Raw genomic sequence first — 23,923 nt, forward strand, 5'->3', positions numbered from 1 at the left:
AATTCCTCCTAGTTTGGGGAGCCATCGTTTTGAAATGCAAACCTGATAAAATACAGCCATCCCGCTCCTCACTTAAAATCCTTCAGGGGTGCTCCATGCCTTCAAGATAAATCTAAGCTCCTTAGACTATCTTGGCTTCCTGCTGAATCTCTCTGTCCCCTTCCTTGAACTGTGGGTTTCCAGGTGTGTTGGACGGCTGCTAATGCTCTTTCATGATTGCGTGAGAACAGTCTGCACATGCTGTCCTCCCTGGAATATCCTTTCCTGGCTTCTGTCTCTGCCTGTGTCTGCTGCTTCCTGCGGGGACTTCTCCCTGCTCCCGCCCCCCTCTTTTTATGCCTGGGTTTTCAGTATGCCATGCATTTGTTGCCAGCACGGAACTAGCGCTCAGTATGGGTAGCCTTGGGTGTATGGGATCGTTTTGCAGGCCTGACACATAGTAGCAACTTGGTAAATGGTAGCCATCCGGGGAAGGAGGGGGCGGGGTGTTGCTTTGTTTCATTTCTGCCTTCGTGGCACCTAACACGGTGTCTGGCACATAGAAGGCTATCAGATAAATGTTTGTTGTATCTGTGAAGAACCGGAGATTTAAAAATAAAAATAAACCATTTTAAAAGCCTTGGTCTGGGAGTGCCTGGCTGGCTCAGTCAGTGGAGCGTGCAACTCTTGATCTTGGGGTTATGAGTTTGAGCCCCAGGTTGGGTGTAGGGATTACTTAAAAATAAAATCTTAACAACAACAACAACAACAAAAACAACAAGAAAAGCCTCTGTTTATTAAATATGGTACTGTTTAAAGATTGTCCATAATTCGGACCTGCCTTAGCATGCCCAGGTAGGAGCATGCTTCCAGGGTTGTGGGCAAGAAGTCCAACGGTGCTTTTATTAGAGGGCCATTAAAGAAGCCAGCATCTCTGTTTGCATGGCCCTCTAATTTTATTACCTTTGCTCCTCAATTCAGCCGCCACCTGTGACAGGGCCTCAGCTTAACAAGCAGACCTTCCTGTGGCAGAGCTGACCTGGCCCGTGACTGACAGTAACAAAGAACCCTGGCAGATGAGGATGAATACTTGTACCTTCTGTTATTTACCAACCATCCAAAGGTCCAACCATGTGGGCATTTAAACGGCCTCAGCTGGGAGGTTGGTGTGGGGCGTGAGCCCTTTGATTAGCAGAGCTGCCTGGCCCACCAGCCAGCAGTCAGACCATCGTTGCTGTGTCTCTTCTGAGAGGGGCTCATTGATCAGAGCATTCATTCCCTGCCAGCCATGATGCCGCCTGAAAGTCCTCCACAGCCTAGAGCAGAAGAACAAGCCAGCACCAGTCTGAGCACATTAGAGAAGTCCAAGTTGCCAGTCCTGGGGCATCGTCACAGAGCAGGGTGGGGGAGAGTTTTAAGGTCTGTGTTCCGCAGCCAGACTGCCTGGACTGGAATTCACACTGTGTGCTGACACTTGTTAGCCTCATGACCTTGGGCAGGTTACGTCTCCCCTTGATGCCCCAGGTCCTACAACTTAACACGAGGATGGTGGGAAGAGTAGCTTAGGATTGGGGGGCTTTCATGAGTGTCTACAGGTGGAGTATGATAGAGAGCTGTGCCTGATGTATAATAAAAACTATACAAGTTTGGTTCTTACTAGTCATTCGAGAGACAAGCTGAGACGTGCCAAGCGTTGTCCTAGGTGCTATGGAAGGAAACAGATGGAAGAATGTGCTTCCGCCCTCAGTGATCCCCATCTGTAAGAGACCAGGAAGCTAATCACTGCAGTAGTTTGACCACTGTGAAATGCGGGTTGCTCAGGATTCCAGAGAGTTCAGAGCAGCTGCTGGATCGTCAGGGGAGGCATTAAGGGCTTCACAAGAGAAGACACTGGAGCTGACTCTTAAAGGTAGAATGGGAGCTTGGCAGAAGGACGAGTGGGAGAGAATATTCCAGATAGGTAGGAATGCAAGAGTGAAGATGCAGAGCTAGGGCCCAGTGTGGCCTGTTGGGGGAACTGTAAAGTGCGCTGGCATGTAGGCGTGACAAAGCAGGGGCAGGTGAGGGGGTGCATCACACCAGGGCCGGTCTTTGGGCCCCAGATGCAACTCTTAGGAGCTTAGCCACAGCTTCTGGGGGTTCTGAGGACTCCCTCAGAACGGTGAGATTCGGTGAAACAAGAGAGAATTGAGAGGGATGCTTTTTGTTGCACTTTGAACGATTACATTTATTTTTAAGAGAAAAAAAAGGAACGAAGAAGAAAACTAGACTTTCCCGCGATCGGTGTTGGACCCGAGTTTCGATACAGGCAAATAGAATATCGGTTTGTGAGCTACTTCGACTTGGACATGTGGTGTATTTTTAACTCTATGAGTCTTCTGACCAGGGTTCTCAATCCAAAGGAAACTCATTTAGCTTGAAGGTTCTGTACCAATTACGTAGTTTTATAAGGTCAAAGTAAAAGTTGGGAGTCATTTTATCTTCATCTGTACTGGTAGAAATTACAAAATCAAGCTGCTTTAATGAGAAACAGCACCAGGAAGGGAGAAGTGAAAATGAAGGTGTCAGCACGATCAGAGACTGCCGCTGCGTCCGAAGCTGGAGGAGGAGGCCGGGGTGGGCTGTGAAGTCCTCTGACAACGCGGTCTCCAGCCCTGAACAAGTTGCCGGGGCTTCAAGAGGAACAGACTTGAAACACAACATCCTTCCACCCTTATTAAGATTTAATCCTGCTTTCAACAGGATTGTAATGTTATTAAATTAGTTTTTTTTTTTTTCCTTAAAAAGGGATTTAACTTTTGCTTTCCTGACATCATAATCGACATGGAACAGATGCAAGGGGGAAATTATGTGACCACTAGTAATACGGGCCTATACTTAACATGGAGCATGTGAAGTTATTAAAATGGAAATTAATTCTTTTTATTACTATCGTACCCTATCAATTAATTTGGTTGGAGGTGCTTATGAATATGCAATCATTCCTCCCTGCCGCCCATCCCTTAGTCTGTGTGTGTGGAAGGCATTGGTTGAAGCAGTAGGTAGAGTTTTACATGCCTCTGCTAGTTTTGCTACCACTCTTTGCTCCCTACCAATGTTGACGGTGGTGATCACTGCCAAGTTACTCAGTTCTTTTTACGTGCCAGGCTCTGTTCTTAGCACTTTACAGTAATGCCTCATTCAGTGCTCACAATACATATTTGAAATGGGTGCTTTTACTGTCCCTGTATGAAGAAGAGGAAGATGTGGCACAGTGAGGCAGAAGGACCTTCCCTGGGTTACGTGGGCATTCCAACTCTGAAAACCGTACTTTTCACTATGTGTTACCCTGCATCTCGCAGATTCCAAAGAAGGGACTAGGACAGGGCATGCATCTCAGACACCAGGATCCCAGAGACAGAGGAATAGTGTGAGGGATCTGGAATGGGATAGAGGGCTCTGAGCTGGGAAAATGTGTTTTAAAATATAGTTTTTATTATTATATAGGTATGGCAAAGCCACCAGATCTGGAGATGACTGTCATTCCTAGTTTATTGCTCACAGATCCTAAGAGGAGGGGGCACAAAACTTCACTTCACAGGGTCCATATGGAAGCTCCAGGCTTAGTCAGGAGGCAGAGGGAATGGGGGGAACCCTGGGCCAGAGCCTTCATTGTGATTAAGCAGGTTTCGTATTGGCTAGTTTGAATAATTTCAGTGGGCTTTGGGAACTGGGGCTGTCCCTACTTGTTTAGTACTTGGCCCTGGGGTGATTAGGACAGATGGAGAGTGGCCTAGAGTATTGGGGGGGAGGGGGGATGGGATCTGGATTGGCTTATTTGTATCTGAGAAATGCACTCCAGGAAAATTGTTTACTATCTCTAGGAATTCGCTAATCCTGGGAGGAATACTCCCTGCCACACATCAAAGCATCAGAAATATAGAAAATAAGATATGCTTAATTGAGCAAGCCCTGAGCGGGGTAGGTTCTGTGGAAGTCCCTAGGGGTACCCGAGTGGGAAGGAGGAAGGCAAATGGGGACAGGTGGGCCTGTAAGAAAGCCCTGAATATACAGTGGCGTTTGTGATGCCCAGGAAAGGGCAGGAAATTAGAGGCACTGAAATTAAGTTTCAAATTATCTTTTTGCCTTTTGATATTATCCATAATGCATATTTAACTTTGTATGCATATTAAACTTTGAGGTGTGGGGGATAGATTATGACCCATAATTTCAGCGGACATTTCCCCCTTGGAAACAGAGACCCCGTCTTGATCATCCTTGCATACCCTACAGATTTTGTGTGAGACCTGCTGTCTCACAATGGAAGGGCCCTAGTTCATACCTTGTTGCTAAATCTGGGTTCTTCAATAATACCCGAGCGGGCAAAATCTTTCTTCAAGTGCCATTTGCAAACTATGGTTTTGGTAAGAGGGAGCTTGTCAACGCAGGTGAGAGGAGACCCAGGAGAGGGGTCACGGTCATGGATTCGTGCTTAACTGGTAACCCCTGATTCAACATGGCCTCTTTTTTTCCTTACTTTGGAAAAGCAAGAGACATTTTGTAAGCTGAACCAAGATAGCACTACAATGGGACCAATTACAGGTTTGCTGTACTTAGTATGGTACTTAGATCGTGAAATGATCTGTGTATCACATGTGTAGGCTTCTTTTTTTTTAATTTTTAAAATTTTTGTAAATTAAATTCAATAAACCACCATATAATACATCATTAGTTTCAGATGTAGTATTCTATGATTCACCAGTTGCGTTTGTGTAGACTGTTATCACCAGTCCAGAACTTCAGGACTTCTGGATTCCTTCTCTTTCCCCTCACCATACCCAGTCTAATAGCACCCGGTCTCATTTCTGTCTCCACAGTATATCCTGGAATGTTCACGCTCAAATGTCTGCACCCTGGTCTGAGAAGCCACAACCGATTGTCTCCTACACTTTTACAGTAACTACTTCACGGACCTCTTCATTTTGCCTCTTGCCACCCTCCAATCTAGCTCTTGTATGTGAGCCACCTATTAGTTTTTTAAATATAGAAGATAGCAAGTCACTTTTCTGCTTAATACCTTTTTAAAGTGTATCAGCTAGGGAAGGCTAACTGCTGTAGCAAAGGGAGCCAAAACTCTATAACAGCTCACGCATTAGAGTTATAAGCTGAATGAGTGAATAGCTCAGCAGGGCAGCCCCAGTCTTTGGAGTCATTCAAGCCTTCTTAACACATGGTTTCAAAGATCCCCTGGAATTTCCCGGAAGTGGACCCTGAAACCAGGATTCATATGAAAGTGATCTAGTAGGAAGTATAACTGGGAAAAACTGATACAGGCATGGGGAAGCAGGACTAGGAAGCGAAGGAAATCAGGCAAGGGTGTGCTATCAAGCAAAATCCCAGGGAGATAACTTTAGCCTAATCCCACAGGGCAAATTCTAGAGACAGTGTAGATCCCACCTCAACGTAGTCCCATCAGGAGAAGACAGCTGGAGCATTTGAGCCCATTCATTGGATAAAGGCTGCCTCTAGGGAGACAGACCTTCCCAGGTACTTCTAGCAAACTCTGTGTGCAGGCACGGTGGGGGGGGGGGGGGGGCTTCTGACCCTGAGGGCAGGTCACTGATGGGGAGATGCTGGTGCTGGCATTTGGGAGAGAAAGAACACCTGGAGTCAGCCCTGCAGGAAAATGATAAAGGGACTCCAAGGGCAGATGGGCAGAGCCCTGAGAGCCTCTGCTTACTCAAAGGCACCCTGGGGGCGTCATTCCAGGGGGAAGGAGAGGGCCTGGACAGCTCAAACAGGCCAGACCCAGAAATGAGTCACATTACTTCTGCTTAGGTTTTGTTGGCTGGAGCTCAGGTTCAGGGCTATAGCTAACTCCAGGGGAGGCTGGGAAGTATGGTGCAGCTGCGTACCCAGGAAGCAGAAGAGAACAGAGTTCTCCTGCCACAGATATCCTCCCTTAATACTAGAATAAAAATCCGTCCTTTCTGCCAGGGCCCACGAATCTCTACCTGCCTGCTTGTCCAGCACTGTCACCTGCTACTGTCTCTGCATCCCCACCATACTTAAGCTGCATCTGGGCACTTTTTTATCACATGCTGGGCTTTGTGACTGCAGACTGTGGAAAAAATAGGCAGAAACCTTTTGGCCTAAAATTGCAGTATTTTGGTGTAATGACAAAAGTGTTCATTTGACCTTCGAATAAGGGTGTTTGATGGATTGGGATAAAGTAGATAACGAAATAACTAGTCACATTTAGTGGAGCCTATAAAAACCAGAGCTAGCCTGAGATAGACTCACAGAAAGGGGAGAGCCAAACCTGTCTGTGGACAGCCCGGGGTGGCCCGGGGCCCTCAGCCACTGCCCCGTCTCATCATCACTGCTGCAGATGCAGAGCCCACTGACCCTGCGCTGGTGGTCTCTGATTAACAGTTAGGGGCATGACCTTGGGCAAGGTCATGAACCTAGATATTCCTCGGTTTTCTCATCTATAAAGTAGGACTGCTAACTGCTCCTAACTCACGGGATTGTTGGAAAGGTCGAATGAGTTAATATAATAGAAAGGGCTAAGCACTTTATAACAGCTGTTACTACTATTAGGGCACCTTTGGGGCTACACAGCCTGCCACTCCAGCTTCCCTGCCCTCTCCCTGGGGTGGGATTCGGAAGGACACTCTCTTGTTAGGGACTCTTTTCCTTCTGCTTCCTGCAGCCCCACCCCGGGCTAAGGGACTCTTTTCCTTCTGCTTCCTGCAGCCCCACCCCGGGCTAAGGGACTCTTTTCCTTCTGCTTCCTGCAGCCCCACCCCGGGCTAAGGGACTCTTTTCCTTCTGCTTCCTGCAGCCCCACCCTGGGCTAAGGGACTCTTTTCCTTCTGCTTCCTGCAGCCCCACCCCGGGCTAAGGGATGCCTGGAGGCAACAAAAGCAAGCTTCCGTTTAACACCATGCTTGTGTCTCTGTGCATTTTCCCTGCATTAGGCACAAAGAACCTGAGACCTATTGTTCCGCAGCACGAGAACCTGAGCGATGCCCATGTCTTTTCCCAAAGCTGCAGCTTTCCTTGAGAACAGAGCTCAAGTCTCTCCACGGGCCAAGGGTTTGCTTTTCCTTTATGCCACCAGGCCTGGGTCTGGTGCTGCCTTTGACTGTCATCTCACAGTCCCCAGGAGGTGCTGCTCTCACAGACTGCAGCGGTGGCCCTCAACTGTGGGCCGGCTTACCATTTTGGGGTTTAATGTAAAGTGCACACATTTTAGAGTTATAACGATTTGGATGTGAATTCCGACTCTCTCGTTCCTTATTCATGTGACTTTAGATAAATTATAAGTCACCTTGTAGAAATTACCTAGTCTCTCTGGGCCTCAGTTTGTTCATCTTCAGTGGGGTGGCGATATCCATCCTACAGAGTTTGGTGTTGTAAGGACTAAGGGGAGTATAGGTGAAAAGTCTAGTTAAGTGCTGGAGAATGCCTTTGTTCCTTGGAGTTTTCGTTGTCAATTGCTGCAGAACAAATCACTCTAACACTTAGTGGCTTAAAACAACCATTTGAGCATTTATTTGCTTGTTATTCTCCAGTCAAGGAAGGGCTTTTTGGGGACAACTCCCGTTGCTCTGTGTGGAGCAGTTCACCTGGGACTGGGGGATCCAAGATAGCTTCTTTCCCATGACTCGCCCTGCAGCTGGGGTGGCTGCAATGGCTGGTGGCTGGCTGGGCTCGTGCTCCCCCACCCCCTCTGGCTCGCCCACCTTCTGCAGCTTTTTTTCTCCATGTACCCTCCTTCTCTAGCAGAGTGATCAGACTTCTTCACATGATATCCCAGAGCTCTCAAGAATGCAAAAATAAATACTCCTATGCCCCTTAAGTCCTCAGCTTGGCCCTGACATGGTGCTACTTTGCCATGTGCTGCTGGACACAAGGTTCAAGGGGAGGTAGACCCCACCTCTTGGCAGGACCAGTGGCGTGCATGTACAGGAATGGAAAGGATTGCCGTTGGCCATTTTGCAGACAATGCATAATGCTCAGTAAGTGGAAGCTTCAGTTTTCATTGTCACTGGATTCATTTGGGGGAGGAGGGCCAGGGGCTGCAAAACCAAATCACCTTTTAAACAAAAAGGCATAAGGACCAGGAGGACTCAGGTCAACTAGTTAGGGTGATATCATTGAATTTCTTCTTTGGGATGGGAAGAGATCATTTCTGGGCTAAGTGCTACTAGAACAACTGTAATCTACAAGCATTCAATCCTTGTCTCCATCTCCCTCTGGTTTTCCCATTCTAACTATGGGATCTGGCAGACCAGAACTAGGGCCGTGCCACTGAGACTTAAGTTGGAGAAAATCCTTGAATCGGTTGCCTATTATTGCATAGCAAATCATCCCACAATTAGTGGCTGAAAGTAACAATATTGAATATCTCCCAATTTCTGTAGATCAGGAAACTGAGGCTGGGTTGTCTGGGTTCTGGATTCTGACTCCAGCGGCAGTATTACTGGGGGCTGCAGTCATCCCATGGTTTGGCTGGGGCAGGATCCGTTTTCAAGCCCACTCAGTGGTTATTGGCAGGATTCAGTTCCTGGCAGGCATTGAGACCAAGGGCTCTGTTCTTCTGGCTGTTGGCATGAGGCTGCCCTCAGTTCGTTACCACATGGGCCTCTCCATGGGGCAGCTCAGAAATATGGTGGCAGGCTTCATCAGAGTAAGCAAAGAGAGAGCCAGAGAGGGTGAGTGAGTGCCAGCAGGACGGAAGTCACACTCTTTAGGAACGAAATCGCCAGAACAACCTCCTCTCCCTGTTCCTGTATTCTGTCTGCTGCAAGAGAGTGACTAGGCCCAAGCTACACTCAGAGGTAAGGGATTTCACAGGGGCTTGTATTTCAGGAGGTGGGGATCATGGTAGCCATCCAGGAATTCCAACTGTCACCGTTACTTCCAGCAATTTTAGACTTCTTGAATTTTACTCCATCCCTAGACATCGTACCACCGTGCATGGGTGATAATTAGGGTGAATATGTGTCTTGGTTTGCCTGGAATAAGCCCAGGTTAAGTGATTAAAGAAAAAAGATCACTCTAAGTGTAGAATAACAATTCCTTGAATATATATTTAAAAAATGTCCATAGAGACTTTCTTCATTTTCATAAGGTAGAAGTGCTTTGTGTAAGAAAAGTCAACTTTGTCACTCTTAATTAATCTATTTAACACATATTTGCAGAGTGCTTTCTAGATAGTGAGGCTATAAAGTAGAAAAAAAAATTATCCCTGTCCTTGAAGAAGTCAGATGAGAACATGAACGCTAATACTATTGTCTAAAAAGTGCTGGGAGAGAAGGTATCATGGAATCAGAGATGGTGGCCCTTGGATTGTTCTGAAGGTTCAATAGGACTTAGCTGGATAAAGAATGTTTCAGTCAGGCTCCTATCAGGAAACAAAGGGTGCGTTCAAAATGGGATCATTGAGGAGGGGTTTATTCCCAAAGGGGAGGGTATAAGGAAACTGGAAGGCATTGTGTAGGCATATGGCGCTCAGCTGGTACCACCCAGGCCCCATGCATTGAGAGGAGGCTGCACTTACCAGAATCTAGAAAATGTTAAGTCCTGAAGCATTGGCCACCTTGAGGGAGGAGAGCCTTCCCCAGAGGAATACAGCCAGCTCTCATTGACCATGTAGGAAAGAACCAAGGGAATATTCTGACCTCACTCCCCTCTTTTCCTTTAATCCCCTGCCAAATCCAACTAGAAACCAGAGGCCCTGAGGACCCTCAGCCTGGCCCAGACAGATCAGACTCAAAGGGCATAGGGCAGAGTGGAAAGGTGAAAGGTGAGTCTGGAGGGGCAGTAGAAGCCATCTGACACTGTGGGTTAGTCAAACCCATTCCAAAGAAAGGGACCATAGTGAATTGAGGGAGATGTGAAAGTGCTGATGACCTTGGACTGACAAATGTGACCTGAAACAAGGGGAAAGAAACAATAGCCTGGAGAAGCAGGCAGAGGGTAGGTCATGGGAGTCTCCCTGGGTCTTTTGCAACATCGTCCTACCTGACACAGCCAGCCCCTGCCACCCTGCGGTCAGATGGCACCTTCAGTAGTATATTCAGATCACACCGTCCCGTCCTGGACTGTGCAAAAGAAATGTGGATTCTACCCTGAAGGTGGTAGAAATTGAGCAGGGTATTTGTGTGATCTGTCCTGCGTGATGGACGGGGTGGCTGTGGGGTTAAGCGTGGGTTGGAAGGGGGCTGGTTCAAATTCCAGCTCTGCCCCTACTGCCTTGGGCCTCTGCACAAGACCTTTCACCTCTCTGGTTCCCAGTTTTCCGGCTGGTAAAAGTCAGTCGGCAACTGCTGCTCTCTGAATGTGAGGATGAGATGAACTAGATGTTTTAGAAAATACAAAATGCTCAGCTTAAGCTACTAGCACGCAGCTCAGCAAGTGCTTTTAACAGAGAATGGGAGTGAGGGGGGAATTGGAACTTTGTGCACCCCCTACATGCCAGGCATTGTGCTTGAACATTTTACATTTAGTATTCTGTTCCCTCCGTTTGATCACCCCTGAGACAGCTATTATCTCATTTTACAGAAGAGGAAAGAGAGGCCTGTTTTTGATTACTGATTAGACACCATGCCTGTGGAACATGAAGGTAACTAAGAACTAGACTTGGCCTTTAGGAGTTTATCATTATGGTTACTTAGGTTTTCAGATCAGTGCTGCTCACATGATAATGCCCACCCGGCATGTTGTTCAAATGCACATTCTGACTCGCTAGTACTGGGATCTGGCTAGAGGCTCTGCATTCTCCCAGATGATGTCGATGCTGCTGGCCTGTGAACCATGCTTTAAGGGGGTCAGAGGATCAGATTCAGCGCGTGCACACACGCCCACACACACACACACACTTACACACACACACACACACACACACACACACACACGTTTTTATCCGTACTTGTAGCCATGCTAAATTGAAGCAGAGGGAAGATGTTTTACGGCAACTCCAACTTCAAGAGATGGAGAAATAGAAGGAGAAAGCCATGTGCCCCGATTTTTAACTGAATAGCAGGTACTAAGACCAGGCATTCTGTTCCAGAATCTAAACCTTCCCTTGTCTGGGCTGAGCAGGATGTTGTTTTTCTGCCCCTTGGATATATCCCATTATGAGCTTTGATCAAAGCAAACCTTTCCCTTTGAGGCTTGGGGCACATGTGAATGGCTTTGTTATTCGCATGTATCTGCATATATTTGCAAAGCAATTCAACTGCTTCTGATGGGGAGGAGCAATAGGGCTGGTGGTTGCCTAGGGTGTAAGCATCTCTAAAGCTTGGTCCTTAGCATCTCATCTTAAAGGAAATCCAGCTGCAGAGAGCTGGGGCAGTCCTGGTGATTGAAGGAACTAAGAACTGAGTTTCCAGCTGCTTAGCTGGTTGAATATTCCCAGCCATTCCCTGGAGGTTTTCGTCATGGGGGAGCTTTGCTCCACGTGAGGCCCTGCCTCCCCCTTTTCCCATCCATTTTACCCATTGCTGACCAAGTATCTTCTTCCTTTTTTAAAAAAAGGATTTTATTTATTTATTTATTTATTTATTTATTTATTTATTTATTTATTTAGCGGGGGAAGGGAGAGGAGCAGAGGGAGAGGGACAAGCAGACTCCCTACTGAATACAGTACCAGATGCAGGGCTCCATCCCACAACCCTGAGGTCATGACCTGAGCCAAAATCAAGAGTCAGATGCTCAACCTACTGAGGCCCCCGGAGGCCCCCCAAGTATCTTCTTGAAGTGTTCCTCTGAACAAGTCACTCTTCTATTCAAAGACTTTCCATTGTTCTCCTTTATATATGGGAGAAAAGAAGTCTTAACATGACACTCCAGACACTCCAAACTCTCCCTACACAACCGGGTCCCTTGGCTTCAGCCTCTGCTCCACCCTCTCCCTGAGGTCTCCATGCTCTAGCCAATTAGCCAAAGCACTTCTTGTTTTCCCTAAGCCTTAGACATTCTCCCCTTTAAGACTTTGGTTTTGTTAGTACTTCAGTGAATGCCTTTTCTCTACTTTCCTTACTCCTGTCCCAATTCTATCCATCCTTCAAGACTCCGCTCAAATCCTGTGCCCTCTAGGGAGCCTTCTTGGAACTTTACACCTGGAGAAATTCTTCCCTCTTGGGAACCCCCCTAGCATTTTATTCACGACTTTCTTATTGTGTGAAGTTCTTTATTTGTTTATGTATTAGGAATGTCATGGGTCATTGCATGTCTTGAAGGCTGCCCATGCCTAGTTTATATATATATATATATATATATATATATATATATATATATATATATATATATATATATATATACACACATACACAGTAGGTGCTTAATAAAACTGAATGAGTGCACGAATGAATAAGAGATAAGACAGATGGCATCTGAACTGTGATTTTATGGCAGCTTATTTTCCAATGTATTCATTCTTTCAATACATATTTATTGGGCTCCTACTCTGTTGTAGGCATGAGGTTTTGGCAGTACAAAGGTGAAGAGAGGAAAGTCCTGGCCCCCCAGGGGCTGTTCTGGGGATGGGGCCATCTCATGTTCTTTGTTTAATTAAGTTGGCTACACTCCAACTAGTTGCTTAATAATAAATGATTTGAAAAATCTGAAAACATCTGATATTTTTACAGATCAGTGACCTGTTAGATGAACAGGCTAAATCTTGTTTAATCTGTGCTTCTGTTCATCAAAGACGTCTTTTGGTGTGGACTGTGACAGCAAATTAGATTGTACTTTCATTGTGCTGTTCGCCCCCCCCATCTTAAAAATAATAATGGTATATATTTATGGTAGAAACCTTGGAAATAAAAAAATGAATAAAAACCTCTCATAATCTCAGAAACAAGAAATCAATGGTTATTAACATTCGGCATATTTCCTTTCAGTTTTTTGTTTGTTGTATTTTTAGGAATGCGCACATAAACACAGCTGAGTCATGCTGTTTGTATCCTGCTTTTGCTGTTTATTTTTTCACTTAATATTATACTTACTGCATATTTTTTGCATATTGTTAAAAATTCTTAAAATGATTTTTAATAACATTTAGTATTTATTGTACAGATGTGTCATAATTTTTAAACCCTTTCCCCATTATTTATAAAAGCTAAAAATTGGAAAAACTACACTATCAACATCTTTGTGTGTCACTATTTTCCCTGATCTGATCATTTTATTAGCATTCTTGAAGAGGAATTAATGAGTTAAAGGGTATGAATATGTTTAAGTCCTTTCTCCCCCTCTTCACCAATTTTTCTTTATCAGAGATGGTTAATTCTTCTCATCTTATTTTGGATGAGTCTGGCCTCAACTCTATTTAATACCCTTTTATAATTAACAGAATCAGCCGGCTCCAAGCCCCCTCCCTCATTAAAGCACGAGCAGCTTCAAAATCGTTTTTTGAGACAATACCCCCATTCACCGATATCCATAGTGCTGACTAATGCTGTTCCCGTGGATGTTTTTGTAGTCTGGGTGATGGATTCTTGTAACAGCAACTATAAGTGGACTTGACACCAGAAACACTTTTTTTTAGTGCATCCAGCCTGCATTTTGATCTTTTAGCTAAAATATACTGTAAGCACTTCTTCTGCTCTCAGCCTCCTAGAAGAGCAATCCCACTGAGGCTATGTTGAATTAGCCTGAATCACTGGCTTCTCATTGCTTGCTGGAATAAGGGCTATCCACCCATGGACCTCTCAAGGTCCTGGTTCTCATCTTGGTCTCTTTCAACTGTGGAAGAATCAGGGATCTCATTATCATCAGCCTTAATACTGGATAGTGAAACTTCACTTTAATTGAATCTACTTATGAAACTCTCACATCTGTGTAATGCTCTATGGTTTACAAAGCACCTCCAAGGGCATCAGCTACTTTGATCATCGTCATCTCTCTGTGAGGTAGCTGTTTATACCACTCCTATTTCATAGGCAGAGTCACCGGGATACAAGCAGTGCTAGGTGCTGGGGTTAGTAGTGGAAAGAATGTGGAAACATTCTTTGAAAACATACGTACCCAATTTCAAATCAACTTCACCACTAACTAGTTGTATTAAGTAAGTTCTTTGAGGATCAGATTCCTCATTTGTGCATGATTGATTCTTATTTTTGCAGATTCTTAATTTGCGAACCCAACTACTCACTAAAATTTGTTTATAATTCCCAGATCAATACTGGTGGTGCTTTTGCGGTCATTAGCAGACATGCACAGAGCAACAAAAACATGAGTTACCCAATACACGTACTCCTAGCCAAGGTCACACAGGGCAATGTTCTGCCTTCTTGTTCTGGTGGTCATACTGTAAACAGGTGTCCTTTGTGAGGTCTTTTTAGTACCATGTATTTTATATTTTTGTGCTTTCTGTCAGTGATTTCACTGTTTTCTGTGGTCAAACCCCAAGTGTAGTGCTGAAGTACCAGCTTGTGTTCGTAAGCATAAGAAGGCTGTGATGTGCTTTATGGAGAAAAGACATATGTTAGATAAGTTTCATTCAGGAGTGTGTTACAGTGCTGTTGGCCATGATTTCAATGTTAATGAATCAACTATGTATTAAATAAAGTGTCTTTAAACAGAAACACACATAAATCGAGGTATGTATTGATCAGTAGATGAAATTGTTGTGACCAGAGGCTCACAGGAACCTAACCCTGTGTTTCCCCTAGGAGCAATGGCTCCGTATTCATATAGCTTTATAGAACGTTACTGCAAATAACAATAATCAATTATATCTATTTCATGGGGTTGCTGTGTATGTTAAATAAGGATGGGTATAAAATGCCTACTGTGTTGATGTTTTATAAGGGGAGATTGTATTCTACTGTATGAGGGAATGGAGACTGTGAGAAGTTACCTGCCTTATTTAAAATCATTAGACCAGAAACTGGCTCAGGTTGGTAGCATATAAATCCATTCTGTCTGAATCCAAAAGCAGCAGTCCTCAAAGCATACAGGCTACATCTAGGAATAATCCCACATGGGGAAATTAAATGCTTTTTAGTTCCTTCTGTGTTCACTCCGCATTTAAACATTTTATCTACATGATTGAATTTTGAAAAACCTATTTAACCCCCCACTACCACCATCTTTGTGCCAGGCCCAGTGCTAAGCACACGCCATCTGGTATCTCTTCATTGCACGGTGATCCTATAACGTAGGCATTATTGTCATTGTGACTGTTTTAGAGACCCAGAGAGGTTAAGCGAATTTTTCAAAGTGCTACAACTTGGAAAAAGAGCAAAGATAACAGTTCAGGTCTTTCTGACTCCACAGCTCCTGTTCTTAATCTTGACATCGAGAGTACCAAACTCTTGGGGAATCTGTAGACCAGCAAAACAGCCAACTGAAGGAACAACAACAGCAACCAAACAGTGGAGAAGGACATAGTGTTATCTACGTTTACTTACCCAGGTAAGGTCATTCAAGAAAGTAGTCAGCATTAACCATCATGGTCTTATAAAGAAAAGTAATCTTAATATCATAAAAGTATGAAGAACTCAATTTTGGATTAAAATAATCCAACCCATTCGCCTTCATGAAAGCCTTACAACATTGTCCTTCTTTTTCTTATTTCACCCATAACAGGGCTGCCTTTGTCAGAGACAAGTGGCCTTTGGCAACCATAGCTCTGTACTGTATTCGAAGTTATTTTCCTTGATCTAGGCCTGAGCTTTGTCACTACCCAGGCAGTGTATTGGATACAATGGTATGTAAGATCACTTTTCAATTCCAAGGATGATTTTAGCGTTTGGCCCATGTCTCCTTCCAGTCCAGAGACAAAGAGGAGGCTGGCCTCATATATGTTAGGCATCAAGTCAGCAGCTGCTGCTCTATCAATCTTGCCCTTGATGGAGCAGGCACCTTGCGAATTGACCTCCAGGAAGAGAATGAATGCTTAGTGGTGGCAAATAAGTTGCGTTAACTATTGGGAAACAGAGCACACACATAAATCTCCTGTGGATCTATATTCCTTAAGGAAATTCATCAGGAAAGAGAGGCAACTCATGGAAGATGGGGACATAACTCTCTGGTTGTTTTCCCCTCTGAGGTAGATACCCTTCAGAAATGAACATGGCCCACCAGATAAGTCAGCTTAGGACTCTTCCACTTTTCTACTCACCTATAAATTAGGGATCTTCCATTGTCCAAGCCTGTGCTCGCTTGCTAAAATATTGCTAAAATAATGAGAAAGAGCCAACAGCAAGTACAGTTTATTGATGTGAATATGGTACCATCTGACGATATGCCAGGTTCTGAGCATATTTAAACCTCACAACAGCCTTGGGAGATAATACCGTCATCATCCTCATCTATAGATGAAGAAACTGAGACGCCAAAAGGTGAAATGGCTTGACCTGTCACATCGCTAAAGGCATAGGAGAGTTGTGAATTGAACCCACACTGCTCTCTGCAAAGCCTCAGCATTCTAACCAATACAGTTTGCTGCCTGGCCTGCAGTATATGCCGTCTTTCTGTGTCATTTCCAAATTTTGCTATGAAATGCCCAACTTCTTAATTTTTCCTTTTTGATGACCATGTATGAAAATAGCCTGAATCAACTCAATTAACATATATGAATCTTACTGTGTGTGTCTGATTCAGTGCTCTGGGGACACAGACATGAAGAGCAGACCTCTGCTTTCAAGAAGTTCCCGTTCAAGAGCGGAGACATGTATGCATGTGGCTAGGATATGAAGCAGTCTGTAGGAGAGGTATTAGGGAAGTGGCAGGAATAAAAGACCATCTGAGCTAAAACTTGGAGGTTGGGGGTTAGGAGTAACAGTGCTGTCCAGGTGGAGGTGAGAAGAGGACCCATGGAGCCTCTGTGGTAGCTGGACTGTGGGACGTGTGTGGGTGATTGTGGGGAATGTTGGTGCTGCAGTCATCCAGGGGTCATAGTTTGGAGGTACTTGAACACCACTGAAAGGAGATTGGATTTTATTAAGTAGACTATGGGGATACCTCAAAGGTGTTTGGACCCAGGAGGAACATTATCAGAGCTGAATTCAGGATAAATATACCCTAAATTTTTGGTTAAATTATCACATATTATCTCTCTAGCATATCTGCATTTAGCAGGAGACAAGGGAGAACAACCACATCTATGAACCTAAGGTGATGGGATTTCAGACACCAGGGCAAATCTTTGGTTTCTAGTTCCCTCAGTCAAACCACTTAGATGGAGTTCCCAAATGTGGTTCGTCAGATGAAATACTGGGAAGACTGGTAGAGAGCCGGATTTCTGGGCTGTGCCTCCTGAAGGTGCTCATTCAGAAGATCTGGTCTTGGGACTAGGACTCGATGTTGTTAAGGCTAGCCAGCGATTTCAATAACCCCTGACTCACGGAACGACCTCTATTGGAGGCACTGAAAACATCTGTATCAATTTAAGGAGTTTTATTTAAGGATTATCTCTGAAGCCCCCCCAAAAGTGCTTATATTGCCATAGATGTGTTTTAGTCAGGGTTCCTCAGAGGAACAGAACCAGTAGGGTGTGTGTGCGTGCGTGCATGTGTGTGTGTAAGTAAAACCAATAAAATGTATGTGTACACACAAGCATGCACATAGATTCTGTTGATTTTGCTTACATTTAAAATGTGTATCTTACACACACACACACACACACACACACACACACACACACATACACAGACTTGCTATAAGAAACTGGCTCACCCAATCTCAAGATTTGCGGTTGGCTAGCTGAGGACCCAGAAAAACTGACGTGCAGGTCCAGTCCAGAAGCTGGTAGTGGGTTTCAGCCTCAGCAAGAGCCAATGCTTCAGTTCAAGTCTGAAGGCAGGAAAAAAACAATGTCCAAAGCCAGGACAGTCAGGCAGAAAGAAATTTCCTCTTACTCAGCCTTTTTGTTCTGTCCAGGTCTTCAACTGTTTGGATGAGGTCCACCCACATTAGCAAGGACTAAATCTGCTTTACTCAATCTACAAACTCAAAGGTTAATTGCATCCAGAAACGGCCTCACAGACATACCCAGAATAATGTTTTAGCAAACATCTGGACACCCTGTTGCCCAGTCAAGTTGATATGTAAAATTAACCATCACAAGATGTCATAATAAGGACTTCATTATAGTAGTGTGGTCCCTATAATAACAATGGTAACAAGGAGCATTATTATTTATATTCCTTTAGTACCTGACATGGTAGGTGTGTAGACAGCGTTTGCAACTGAATGAAGGAAGCAAGCATGTTAGCGTAGATGGTTATACTTTATTAAGTGTTTTCGTCACTTATCATCTTGTTTTACCCACACGATAACTCTGCTGGGCATTTGAAATAGATTCCCTTATTACCTTCTTTTTTTGGGGATGGGTTGCACAAAGTACGAAGAGGTGAGCTTACCTGTCCAAGGACACAGGGTAAGTGATAAGGACCAGCTCAAACCCAGAGCTTCTTTTGTGGTCTTTCCACTGTATGACACTAGTTCATTGCAGATTAATTACTGGCAGACACGCATGCCTTCATGTTGTCCTCCCCTGACCATCAGCATTTTTCTGATCTTATGACTACAACTATTGCTATCTCTAAATACAGGAGAGGCACAAATTAACAAGTGAAAACCAAGAGATATGTTTGTACTTAATGCTACTAACAGGCAGCATAATTACAAGAGAGCTGAGAGTGTTGCTTGACAAACATATTAATAAAAAACTCTCTTGCCAGTCTCAAGTATAAATTACACACCAGAAGGCAAGGAGAGACTGGGCTTGACAGTTGTAGGATAACAACCTTGAAATATATCTACATTATCTGCGGGGTCTTTTGAGGTCTGTCTTTTGGACCTGGTTAGAGACCATGCTAATGAACTGCCTAAATGTCCATATTTTCGCAGGGCCATCTGTATTTCTTTTAAGACCAAGTTTACCACAACTGGGAAAACTGCTTAGTTAGATGTGAGGTTCTAGTCATTTTATGTGCTTAATATGGTTAAATAAACCTGTCTAATTAATCAGAGGTCATTAGATTAATATATAGTTGTTTAACTCACAACATTTTCTGATAGACTGGCATAAATTATTCTTTATATTTCTGTTACAGTTCATAGTTCATTCATTCGACAACTATTTATTCATAGTAATCTCTGCTAATTACTAGATTTGCAGAGAGAAACTACATTCTTTGCCTTCTGGTAGCTCACCATTTTGTACAATTGTTCTCAACTCTGGCTGCGTTTAGATCACGAAAGAGCATTTTGAAAATGCTGATGCCCAGGCCCCAGCCTGGAGATCCTGATTCTCTTGATCTGGAATGGAGCCCAGGCAGCAGTATATTTTAGAGGATTTCCAGGTGATTATAACACCCAAAGCCCATATCTGTGGGAGAGACAATTATGCATCCAGACAAGGTGCATCGTTTTAAGTACCAGAGGAGAGAAATGTGTTACTGGCTGTGGGTTAGGAGCGCTAAATTCTTCTAGCGTGGATATGGAAAGGTTTTACTGGGACTATGATTTTCCATTTGAGGGTATCAAAGGGTTTTAATTTTAAGTTTTAATAAAAGTGTATTATTGTTTTATTTGAGCCACATCTTGGAGAATGGTGGACAAGAAGGGAAGGGAGGAGATATACTGGGTAGTGTCTGTACAAAGGCACACGGGGAAAGGATGTCAGCGTCTTCCGAGAATTTTGAGTTGTTTAGTTGGGCTGAAGTGTTGAGTGTATGAATTAATTATCATTAATTATTTCATTCAAACAACGTTTATTGTGGATGTAAGCTGTGTGAGGCATTGTGTTAAGTGCTATGAGGGATTCAAAAATAAGGCAAAAGAGATCCTACCCCCACCAAACTCAGGCTATTCAAGGAAACACATAATGAATGATGGTGATGGTGGTAATGGTGACAGCGATGGTGATGATAGTAATATAGTAACCAGAGCTTAAAATGGAAATTTTGATTAGACACTAAGATATAACAGAAATGAAATTCCGAAGTGAAGCGCCAAATTATATCATGAGATGTTTAGAGGAAATGACTTAGGGTTGAGAGAGTGCAAAGGGAGCAAAGTGATGAGATTTCCTTCCAGAATGTCCTTGCTGAGTCCCCACTGCCTACCATCAGGGAAGAGGGGTAGGAGTACAGGCCTACCTCCTAGACTCAAACCTGGGAAGAGGTAAAGGATCTGCCTCCCCACCTCAGTCCCAGAGGGAACAGTGGTGGGATTTTGGTCACCTGGGATCTGACCTCCTTTCACTGCAGAAAATAGAGACTAAGGGTAAGCAAACATATTTTGTAAGAGATGAGGTAGTTAAGTTAGGCTTTGCAGGAGGTGTATTATCCACGTAATCTTTGTTTTTCCCGTCTTTTAAAAATGTAAAATTCATCCTTCGCTTCATGGGCTGTAGTTTGCTGACCCTCGACCCAGGGGAAGATGGCCTGACCCACTTCAGGCAGAGCACCTGGAAATGAGGATGGAGAAAGAGCCATCGGTTCCCTCCCAGCTACAGAAGTATAGGCAGGGTGACAGTATGATTCATCATCCAAATAGGGTCACTTGGGAGAGTGAAAAGGGGCATTAATAACCAAGTAATTTAACGAGAATAAAGCCTGAGTGACAGAACTAAACCAGGGCTCTCGCAGGCGAGATGAGATGTGTGATCAGGTCACCTAGCAAGAGGTCCCAGGGATAGAGACCTCTAAACTGTGCTGTCCAGTATGGGAGCCACTAACCACATGTTGGAATAATAGTTTAAATAAAATATATTATTTAAATCAATTTCACCTTTTTTTTTTTTTTTTTACTTTTTACTATGTGGCTACTAGAAAGTCAAACATTACAAATGTGGCTTGCATATGTGGTCTGCATTATATTTCTATGAGACAGCATTGCTCTAGAGTCCTCACAATTGCTCACCAGACAAGGTGACAGCCTTGAAAATCTGTGAGACTCAGAGCCCCTAAGGCCAGTTGGCTTACTATGCAAGTACGAATAAGACCTCTCCCACCTCTTCTCCTTCCTTCCTTCTTACCTTTCACCCCCAGTTGAGACACGGGGGAGGAAAGCAGGGGGAGGGGGGCTAGAAACCATATGTAGCTTAGCCAGCCATGCCCTCTTCCTTTCCTCTCCTGAATCTCCATCCTAAAGTGGCCAGAACTGAGAGATGTCAGATCGGCACTAGGTCTTGGTCAGGGCTTGATTTATACCGTGGACTGGACATCCTCAGTTTGAACTGAAACTGCATTTGTGACTTAAAGATCCTGTAGAGCTGTGTGTTGCCTAGGAGTGAGCTGGAAAGTCGTGGAGCAGGGAGAGACTATACTACTGAATATATTTATATTCTATTCTATTATTTATTTCTTAATTTTTTACTGTGAAAAATTTAAAGAAAGCATGCATGAAGGTGAAGAGACTCCTATAATAAACTCCCACTTACCCCGTACCCAGTTTCGACAATCACAACATATTACCTATTTTATTTTATCTATTAAACAGGTGTAGGGGGAGGGACTCAAGTATTTTATTTTATTTTAAAGATTATTTATTTGCAAGAGAGAGAAAGAGAGAGAGCACAGGAGGTGGGGGAGGGGCAGAGGGAGAAAGAGAAAATCCTCAAGCAGACTCCCCGCTGAGCACAGAGCCCGACTAGGGGCTGGATCCCACACCCTGAAATCATGTCCTGAGCCGAAACCAAGAGTCAGACACCTAGGGCCTACTTGCCCCAGGAGTCAAGTATTTTAAATCAAGTCCCAGACTTTATATTATTATACTAACAAATACTACACTGTATGAAAGATGAGGATTTTGCTTTTAACATAACTCATTTTATTTAAGGGGACAGCAGGAAATTTGAAAGTAAGCACATTTCAAATACATCATGAGTCACGTCTGTGAGCACACTCGTATCGATAGTAATGACAATAACAGGCAAACAGCAGGGACCTTAGAGGTCATTAAAGTCCTGTCCTCTTAGTGAAGCTCAGAGGGGAAGGGACTTGCCTACAGTTTCTGGAGGCAGCTCTGGGACTGAAATCCAGGCCCGCCCTCTCAAGACACAAGCCTGCTCATTTGAATCTCATTTGGAGAGACTTGAACTTGGCTTCCTGAAGGCTTTAACTGGGTCTCTCCAGCACCTCCCAAGCATCTCCTTTGCATTTCTGTCCTTCGAGCTGAGAATCAAAGAGGAGCTTCTTCAATATCAGTTGTGATTTACCAGTAGATTAAGTTGGGAAGTCTGCATGGGGCAATCATTTGGCATTTAATGTCTTGGAGAGCCCTTGTGTGATCTCCAGGATAAAGTCAAGAGCCAACAGATCCTCGAGGCAGCCAGGTGCTTTGAGGTTAGAGGCTTGGCTTCTGAGGAAGAGTTTTATTAAGGGCTTTCTCCATCAGCTCTCTCGAGGTTCCTCAGGACAGCTAATAGCCTGAGTTCCCTAGCAAGATGAACCCTCTGCCAGCCTCCTGGAAGCCACCTTCTCTAGACTGTTGGAAATGGCTTTGCTTTATAAGAGGAGAAAGAAGACTATCATGACCAACTGTTCTATGCCTCTGGTCCCCAGCCCCTTAGCTTCTTCTGAGCTTAATGGCAGCCCCAACTCTTTCACATCACCTCAATTTAATTGGGTGCTTCATATTGCTTAGAATTGATCCAGCCCATTACATGTTGCCCCTTTAGGTCCACTACTCCCCTGCTTTCATTTTACCAGTTTTCTGATTTTTCCTCTGTACCCACTCCTACCTTTGCCTACAGACTTCCATTCTCTTGGTCCAGTTCTGCTCTGACAATACAAGTTGCCTTCTTGTAACCATCCTTGTTTTGTTTGGTCTTTTGGCCACATTCCATGTTTTCTCCCATTTTTTTCAGCTATGGGTATCATATGCTTATGCTTAAAATAATGCATATCATTATTTTTCCACTAAATCCTATGGCTCCCTTTCTACTCTTATTGATAGGAATTTCCTTATTCCTCTTTAGAAGTCTCCCTCCCCAGTGGTTTTATCTGGAATATCTGGGGCTCTGTCCTGGCTCTTCTGCTTGCTAATCATGTGAACTTGGGCGAATTACCACTCTCCGATTTTCAGTTTCATCATCCACAAAGTAGCAATATCACCTAACTACCTCACAGAGTGAGGGGTCTATCTGAGAAAAGCATTTAGAACAGAGACTGGCACATAGCAATTGGCCATGTAGGTTATACACACGTGCTCAGCACCTGTGCCCAGTGCATGACAAACACACTAGGAAGATTAGTCCTGGAGGGACTTCCGGTTTCCACCACATGCTGCATTCAATCCAGTCTTTTCCATCAGCCTCCGAGCCATGGGTTTGCGCTTGGGTCACATGTTCAAATGATCTTTTTCTTACGGAAACTTCATTTCTGCAACACTTGCTTTGTTGGTTGACCTCATTTGGGAACTGGCAGAGTCCTAGTCTTTGTCTTTTCAGGAGACCCCTTGATCTCAGCTGTTTTACCCACTTTCTCACTGGGGTCAGCTGTGCTATCAGGCCCCCTTGAGAGGGGGGGCAGTTTCCCTACAGGGCCTGCTCTACTCTCTCCTGGAGGGATCCATTCACAGAAAACGCAGTCTCAGTTGAAGTTTTCCATTTGTTGGAGAAATAGCTGAATTTCCCTTGATTAAATACTAATAATGATGAAGCTGTTGATGATGATGAGTTCTTCCTAGGGAGCATTCTGTTATACAGCGTTCCTTACACGGAGACATAGTCTCTGTCCTCAGTTTATTGTCTAGCCAGGAAGCTCAAATATATTCAAAGTTCCTTACAAGAATTCTAGAGATAATGGCTGTAAAAAAGCAGAAGAAAGAGTTATTTTAGGTGATTAGTGGCCACGGTTTCATGTAAAAGTGGTATTTAAGCACTTTCTTGAACACATCCAGTAAAAAGGAGGGGCTCATTATCAAGCAGAGCAGCCCAGCTTAATGTTGCCTGGGATTACAGGTGGATATTTCCTATGCTAGTGAATTA

At 44.1% G+C, this 23,923-nt stretch overlaps 1 protein-coding gene across 2 annotated transcripts in view; it reads left to right on the forward strand.

Moving 5' to 3' along the window:
* DAB1 (DAB adaptor protein 1) overlaps nt 1-23,923 on the forward strand; it is a 1,098,018-nt gene that overhangs the window by 171,412 nt on the left and 902,683 nt on the right. The window contains exons 3-4 of one of the 2 annotated variants that reach the window (XM_057310634.1): nt 4,836-4,971; nt 15,256-15,393. The gene's annotated coding sequence lies outside the window, so the exon portion shown is untranslated. The remainder of the gene's footprint in view (nt 1-4,835; nt 4,972-15,255; nt 15,394-23,923) is intronic. The other variant, XM_048220365.2, reaches the window with a different exon arrangement.

The sequence above is a fragment of the Ursus arctos genome, unplaced genomic scaffold, assembly GCF_023065955.2.
Source record: "Ursus arctos isolate Adak ecotype North America unplaced genomic scaffold, UrsArc2.0 scaffold_12, whole genome shotgun sequence".
Lineage (NCBI taxonomy): Eukaryota > Metazoa > Chordata > Mammalia > Carnivora > Ursidae > Ursus > Ursus arctos.